Raw genomic sequence first — 8715 nt, 5'->3', positions numbered from 1 at the left:
ACACTGTAAATCAGTGGCATTGCTAAATTAAATTAGTTAATTTAACAAAAATTTTTATTTCAACTCAATATATATTTGTGATGTGAACTCAAAATCTCATTAGGTTAAGGGGAACTCAATCTAAATAAGTATAAATTAATTTAATCTAAAAATTAGCTTAATTCATGATTTCTAACATTGTTTTTCGAGAAGTCACGTTTGCTTTATCTCTCTCAATATTAATTAAATAGCCTTCATAACTAAAGATAATATAATAAATACATCAATCTGCTTCATATTAAGCATAGATCAATCCTTTTAAAGAAATTAAATTTACTCGAGACAAAATATTATTTTTCAAAAACCGCGCGCATTTTTCAGTCAGTCTCATTCGCCCCTCCCCCATAGCTCACAGTCACGGACGGGATCACAGCCGGACGGCTCGCGACGCGGTCACGGAAAATAATAGGTAAGCATTCACTTCTGTATTCTTATTTAAAGCACTTTTGAACGTTATTTTGTGTTTTGTCAACTTTATCTGAAGATTAACCAGCTCAGTTATCATTGTAATGTTAGCTAGCAAAGAAGCAAGGAGCTAACAACCAACCACATCAAAGTTATCAACGGCAAGTGTTAAATATGCAGTGTTATACACAACAGTTTGTCAGTGATAAATTAAGATTTGTGTGTGTGTGTGCGTGCGTGTGTGGGGGGGGGGGGCATATTCTCTGTATTACAATACGTTTAAACTTTTAGTTAATCATTATTTATTATCCGCTTTGTCAGTTTCATCTAGAATATCCATGTGATGCTGATCAAGTTTTCTAAATCCGCCGAACACAGTGAACAAAGGGGCTGAGGAGCATTTATAATGGCTGTTTTGTTAACCTTAGTTAACATTTTACACTGTTATTTGCTCCTCACGTTGTCTTTCTTAAAATTCATACTAACAAATTGTTGTCATGCTTTTGAAATCAATCTTTTCAGTGCAAAGGCAGCGAGGGGTCATTTGCAACTAGACGGCTGATACTAATATGGGCCTAAAATAAATTAAGTAGTATTCACATTAAACAAATTGATGGGCTTTAGTGTTGTACAAGATGTAATTTGTCACCTTATAAACAGTTATTTAAATTCATCGTTCTTCGGTTTTTATTTTATTTTTTTTGTTATCAACATTTTTATTTATTTTTTATACATAACATCAAAAAAATAAAAATAAAATAAAAAATAAATAAATAAAAATAAAAAACAACAACAGACACATACTCAATATCTCAAAGTCCAATCAAAGGGAGGGAAAGACAAGAGAAACACAAAAGTCACTCCTTTATACAGTCACGTATATCAAAAAGAAAGCACTGCCAAGCATCGATGGTAGAAGGCTTGGCCCCATTGATTCGTGCTGTTGTACATTCACAAGCCACTATGTGCAGGAGACTACGGATCCAATATGTTTTTCCACACATGTGCGGTGTAAACCAGTTTTGTATTATTATTGTCTTCGCAGCTGTAAAACCAGCAAACATCATTCTCTTTTGCATTGAGGTTATACAGAGATCAGAATCATCATTAAGAAGACACAAACTTGGATTAACAGACCAATCCATTTGCAATAAGGATGATAAAACCAGGTTTACATGTGTCCATAGACTGATGACGACAGGACATTCCCAAAACATATGCAGAAAAGTACCTGATGATGTAGTATTACATATATGGCAGTTGAGATTCGGTTGTAGTTTCATTTTAAATCTTTTGTAAGGAGTTATGTATGCTCTATGAATGACTTTGAAGTGAATAAGACGATGAGCCAGATTTTTAGATGTTAAACTGAGATTAGACCACACTCTCTCCCAGTCGACAGATAAATTAAGGTCAGATAATTCCCTATTCCAAATAGTTTGAATAGAAAGAGGTTTTGTAACGCAATCAATAATCTTACTATATATTAAAGAAACAGACGGCCGACCAACAGATGGTGCAATCCAATCTTGCATAGGATGAGAGGAGATGGGAGATGCCCAAGGAACTCCATACGCTTTGAGAGCAGAACGTAACTGAAGAAAGACAAAATATGCGGATGCTGGTAGACAAAATTTGGTTCTTAATGTCTGAAATGAACATAGGCCCTGGTTATCATATATATCACCGCATGTGTTTACACCTAAAGAGGACCAAGAGGGTTGGACAAATGGACGATTTCCGCATACAAAATTAAAATTGTGCCATAAAGGTGTACTATTACAAAATTTGAAGGTTCCTCCTATCCGACGTTCCACCGTTTTCCAGATTTTAATAGAGTTGGCCACAACCGGACCAAATTTATATTTATCCCCTTTTTTTCCTGTGCCAGTAAATAACATATCTTGGAGTCTATTTGGTTTAACCTTGTCAGCTTCAATCACTCTCCAAGAAACTGTAGATTGAGGATCAACCCAATTATGAAGAGCCTTAAGCTGGAACGACCAATAATACAGTTCAAAATTTGGTACAGCCAGTCCTCCTGCGCTATTAGGATGTTGTAATGTGGTAAGCTTAATTCTGGGGCATTTATCATTCCAGATAAATTTAGAAATTATGGAGTTAATCTCCTTAAAATAACCTGGAGGGGGAGAAAGTGGTAGCATAGAGAAAAAAAAAATTAAATCGAGGTAACAAATTCATCTTAACAGTGGAAATTCTTCCTTGAAGAGAGACTTTAAGATTCTTCCATCTTTGAATGTCATTTTTGACTTTAACTAAGATATTATTAAAATTGTCTCTGGCAATCTTATGAATGTTTTTATATATGGTAATGCCCAAATAGATGAAAGATTCCTTAATAGGGATAAATGAGGGAATAGAAGAATTGACTTTAACATTGTTAATTGGCATTAAAGCAGATTTGCTCCAATTTATTTTATATCCTGATAAGCTACTAAAATTATCAAATTCCTTAATTACACTAGAGACTGAAACATCAAAGTGGTCTAAATATAGAATAATATCATCAGCGTATAACGAAATACTATGATTATGATCATGAATCTTAATCGATACTTCAGATTTCCTGATGGCTTGTGCTAAGGGTTCAAGAGATAGACAAAACAATAAGGGTGAAAGCGGACATCCCTGCCTTGTTCCCCGCTGCAAAGGGAACAGGGGGGGGGGAAATAATATTACCAGTTATGACTGATGCTGCAGGTGAGTGGTATAATGTCTTAATCATAGAAATGAAGTGTTCGCGAAGCGAAACATTGCAGAACTGCCCACATATAATTCCACTCTAGCCTGTCAAAGGCTTTTTCTGCATCAAGTGAAAAGACCGCACAAGGGGTCGGGTGGGAGTCTGCAAAGTCCAGAATATGAAGGAGTCGACGATATTGTCAGATGCATTGCGCCTTGATGAAACCAGTTTGGTCCTCCTTGATCAGACTATGAATTACCTTCTCCATACGAAAAGCAAAAATTTTAGCATAGATTTTAAGATCACGTGGGATAAGCGAAATCGGTCTGTAGCTGGAACAATCTAATGGGTCTTTCCTTTTTAAGAAGTAATGAAATCAGTGATGTTTTTGATCTCTATGAAAACCCCATGTTCAATCGCAAAATTAAATGAATTAAGCATAAGTGTCCCTACCAAATCCCAAATTTCTAAATATAATTCCGGGGAGACCATCTAGACCTGGCGATTTGCCCTTTTGAAGGCTTTTAGAGAGACGTGAAGCTCCTCCAAACTTAATGGGGCCTCCAAAGATTCTTTATCCATCTGTGAGATCCGAGGCAGTTCCAATTTATCTAAATACTGCTTACAAATTGGTTCATCAAAATCTGTTTCGGGTTTATACAGATTCATGTAAAAACCTTTAAATATGTCATTAATTGCCGCAGGATTCATGGTGACCTGATCATCCGATGATTTTATTGCGCTAATATATGCCTTAGACTCGCATTCTTTCAACCGAAGGGCCAATAAATGACTAGGTCTCTCTGATTCAAAATAATATTTTTGCCTAGTCCTATGTAAAATAAATTCCGCCTTTGAGTGTGAAAGTAAATCATATTCTTCTTTTAAAGAGGACAACTGTGTAGCCTGTTGCTCAGTAAAATGTTGTTTTTGTAGGTTTTGCAATGATTGTATTTTATTTTCTAATTGTGTAAATTGGTAAGTTTTCGCTTTGGCAAGAGTAGAAGAAAAAGATATACAGAATTCTCGTATGGCACATTTAGTTGATTCCCACATTATTTGAGGATCCACATCAGAGGGCATATTGATTTCAAGAAATTCCTTAATATATTCTTTTAATGAAGTAATGAAAGTCTGATTACTTAATAATGATATGTTAAAGCGCCATCTAGGGGCTTTGGCTTTAACATCGGAAAGAGGAACACTGCACAACACCGCAGAATGATCAGATAATAAAATTGGTAATATAGAGATGGACGAATTCGACGAAATTAAAGATGGGCTGAGAAATATGTAGTCTATCCTAGAGAAAGTCTTATGTCTATTAGAAAAAAGTGAAGTCCTTAGCTTTAGTATTCTGAATTCTCCAAAGATCGATTAAGTTGAGCTCGTGATAAATTTATTCAGTAATTTAGAAGATGGATTGGCTGTTGTATCAAATTGAGATTTATCTAAAGCAGGATTTATGACAGCATTAAAATCCCCACCCACAACTAATGGGCAGTCAGTCTGCTCAAGTAATGTTTTGGAAATCTGTGTAAGGAACGCACTGTCTGTCTCATTCGGACCGTAAACAGAGACCAATGCTAACCTATTATTATATATTTTGCATCGGATAAACACAAATCTACCCTTCTCATCACTACCAAGGTGTTCAATTGTTAAATTTAACTTTCGATTAACAAGGATAAGCACCCCTTAGTTTTATTTTGAGCGCAGGAAAAGCCACTAATTTATAATATTTATTCTGAAAACGTGCCACATCAGCTTGTTTTAAATGCGCCTCTTGAATTAGGGCACAGGAAATAGACTTACGGTGTAAATATTCTAACACACGGGTTCGTTTAACAGCGGAATTTAAACCATTCACATTCAGTGATAAAATATTTAGAGTATGCATTGAATATTCACAATCCCTAAATTGTATTCAATAAATGAAAAAACAAAAGCACTTCCATTCTGTAAATAGCATGTAAACGCTGACGTGCATTTTAGATACCAAACCTCCTAGATGAAAAATCCCTTTAGAAATAAGGTAAAATAAATAACAGTATAAATGTCTGTTGTAAAAAATACAAACAACATAAAAACCTGAACAACCAACAACTATAAACGAGGAACAACTCAGACCGCACATTACCGAGAACATAGGTCTGACTGAGCAACAAAAATAGTGATGGTTCGTGACCGATCCACTCCAACGCAAGACATGTCTCCCGAAGGCCCACACAGCCAAAAAATATTTTTAATTAAACCTACTCTCAATTAGTCCCTCCAAAAAGAGAGAAAAAAAAGGAGTGTCAGTCTTACCAGCAACGAGATCGTTGTACCGGATATATAGGGACAATATCTCGGTAGTAGAGAGAGAGAAGAAAAAGCAAAAATAGACTTAGCAAGCGTCCATGTCCATCCTACCATCATCCCCTACTGGGCAGCTAGAACCATGTCCATCCCGGCCATAAAGTTCCTCCCGCTGGACCGGAGAGACAGCGGCCGCTGTTCCCCCGTCGCCGCCCGCAGAGCCGCTGCATATGTCTTCTGCTGAGACAGGGAGCTGATAAAATCCTCCGCTTTCTGAGGGGAATCGCTTTTCTGTTCCCCTTTGTGCCGTAGTTTAACCACCGCCGGATAGATGAGGAAGGGCTGGAGGCCAAGCGCTGTCATCTTCTTCAAAACCGGACCAAATGCCTTTCTCCTGATCGCTGTAGCTGGACTAAAGTCGGGAAAAAATAGTAGTGTAACATTGTTCTGTGCGCATTTCACCGGATAGGCCTGCCTTAGCACTCATGATGGGTCCAATGCAGAGTGGTTCAAATTTTACTGACAGGATCTTACAATATGTGGCAAAGTGAGCAGAGCGAAAGACTAAGCTTGCATCGCCGTCGAAGGGTCACGTGATCCCCCCGGTTTTTATATTTTGATGAATTGCTATTAATGCAGATGTAATGACCAGCAGCACAAATGTTAAGTCTTCTGAAGCAATAGTATACTATTGTTTTGTGAATATTAGATTGAAATTTAAACCTAAAGATTGATCAAATCGTGAATAACGTTACACAATACAGATGAAAAACAACAAACTAACATCCCACAAGAATGACATCTAAAGACCGGTCATGTTTGATGTAATGTAGTGTGCCACCAATTTGATTCAGACTGAATTGGCAGTGAATAACATCTTAAATTTCAGTTTGTCTGTCATTCCGTCAAAGTCTTTTGGTATTTTGTGTTGCTTCAGAAGAATACCAGTGAAGTCTTAAGTTCTTATTATAGTTATACATTTATATACTTAACTAATATAGTTAATAAAACTTCTACTTTCCCTTATCCTAAAGTTGCTTTGTTTTTTTTTTATAAAGATGTCAGGTAATTGCTAATGTTAAGTTTGTAGTGGTTAAAAATTGTCTTGTTATGATTCATAAAAATAAGCTGTCCATAAATGTTGCTTAATTGTGAGTTAAATTTCTCTAATTTTGTGTTTTGTCTTCAGGGACAATAATGGCATCAGCCATTCAAGTTATGATCCTGGCAGATCTACTACTATCTGAAAAGTAGTCTCTGCAGATATTGTCAAGATGCACAAGGTAGGACACATGTCAGGACAACTTTATATTTACTTGGCAATATTTAAAAATTTTAGCTGAGATCAGCATAGTTAAAAAAAAAAAAAATTCTGTCATGGTTTACTCACCCTCATGTTTTTCCAAATTCATTTTGAATGAATTTCATTCATCTTCAAACGAATGTTTTTATTTTTGATATTCATTCATCATTTTTGTCTTTCCATTGGAAGTCTAGACAGTCTTTTTTTTCAAGCTTCAAAAAGTTTATAGTTTAGCCTTTGAGACATAATAATAGCTACTTATACCTTCTGTTATTTATCTTGTTTCTGAATACCTGTAAAATTTAAAGGATTAACTAACAACTTACGTGTAACTTGTTTTTTTGCTCTCAATGCCATTTTGACAATGCAGTTTTTTTAATCCATGCAGCATTTTTTTTTTAAAGGAAAACATTACAAATTATTCTTTAACAATTTAACTGATGTATTAATAGCAAAAATTCTTACTGTCAGTTAATGGTTCAATGCTAGCATACCTACCCAGAAACACCTACTAGAACCTATTAATCTTACCTGTTTATCTCTGAGTTTCCTTCCCTAACTGAGTTCATGTAACAGTTTATTAGCTAATAACATGTAACAAGGCAACTTTTGCCATTTAATAACTTTATTGATAACTTCTAAATGTTATCTATATTTGAAGGGATTTTTCCTGTTTCAAATTGGTATAAAATGGAAATTGCAGTTGACTTAACTACCCTATTATGACGTATTTCCAGTAGTGTGCATGTGTATACCTATCAAGATGAATAAATTAGGTCAATTTATGTTGACCTAAAAATTGTTTTTTGGAAATGACACGATGAAAATGTATTATTTGAATGTTTATATTTTTCTTAATCTAATGATGCTTCAGAAGACGTTTTTCTTAATGCTGCTATGAAAGTAGCTTGTCAATGAAAGTAACATATGCCAAGTCAAATGAAACTACCTTTGACTCTTGAGTAATGTAATATTTGTAGAACTCACAGCACAGATCCTAATAATTTTTTTGGCATAGCCACACTAATTATTTTATAGGCATTTTGTAATATCACTTTGTAACCTCAGCCAATCTGTTTACTTTATAGATGGAGCGTGGAGAGACGGGACATGGACCACAGTTTTTCAGCACCCACACACCACACTCAAATTCATATAGAAGTCCTCAATTATTAAATGTTAATATGATAGTTTATATTTAGCTGTGAAGTTATAGTTCATTGTCATAAATATTAAACTACATATTATTATTATTATTATTATTTTACATGATATGCAAATTTCACCAATTTGTTCAATGTGTTAATGAACTTTTTGAAAGTGATTATCTTTAATAATTCAGATACCTGTTGAAATGCACATGTAATTATATACTTGCTCGTATCTGGAAGGTTGTGTTAATAAAAATTATGTTGAAAGCAAATGTTGCAATACTGCTAATCTTAAAATAACATTTTATTAAACTAAACTTTTTCCAAATAAATGTTTTTAGGATGTTGTATTTTTAAGAAAATGTAGGTGGAAATAAAGTTGTAGGAACATTATGCTAACCATAAAATAACGTTCTAGCTACGTTAAGCAAACTGGACATTTTAACGTTCTTGGAATGTTCCAAATAAACGTTCATAGAACGTTATATTTTTTTTAATGAAATTTAGGTTGCAGGAACGTTATGCTAACCATAAAATAATGTTCTAGGAACGTTAAGCAAACTGGACATTTTAACGTTCTTGGAATGTTCCAAATAAACGTTCATAGAACATTATATTTTTAGTGAAATTTAGGTTGCAAGAACGTTGTAGGAACGTTATGCTAACAAAACAATAACGTTCTAGGAACGTTAAGCAAACTGGACATTTTAACGTTCTTGGAATGTTCCAAATAAACGTTCATAGAACATTATATTTTTAGTGAAATTTAGGTTGCAAGAACGTTGTAGGAACGTTATGCTAACCAAAAAATA

The 8715-nt window shown here is 34.7% G+C and overlaps 1 long non-coding RNA gene across 1 annotated transcript; it reads left to right on the top strand.

Annotated features, from left to right (window-relative positions):
* The first annotated feature begins 387 nt into the window (after nt 1-387).
* LOC131533925 (uncharacterized) lies at nt 388-8152 on the top strand. The gene is made up of 3 exons (XR_009269263.1): nt 388-448; nt 6639-6732; nt 7841-8152. It is a non-coding gene; the product is annotated as an uncharacterized LOC131533925 (long non-coding RNA).
* The last annotated feature ends 563 nt before the right edge of the window (nt 8153-8715 follow it).

This window comes from Onychostoma macrolepis, chromosome 01 (genome assembly GCF_012432095.1).
Source record: "Onychostoma macrolepis isolate SWU-2019 chromosome 01, ASM1243209v1, whole genome shotgun sequence".
NCBI lineage: Eukaryota > Metazoa > Chordata > Actinopteri > Cypriniformes > Cyprinidae > Onychostoma > Onychostoma macrolepis.
Note: the sequence above shows the minus strand (reverse complement) of the source record. Positions and strands in the feature narration are given on the sequence as shown.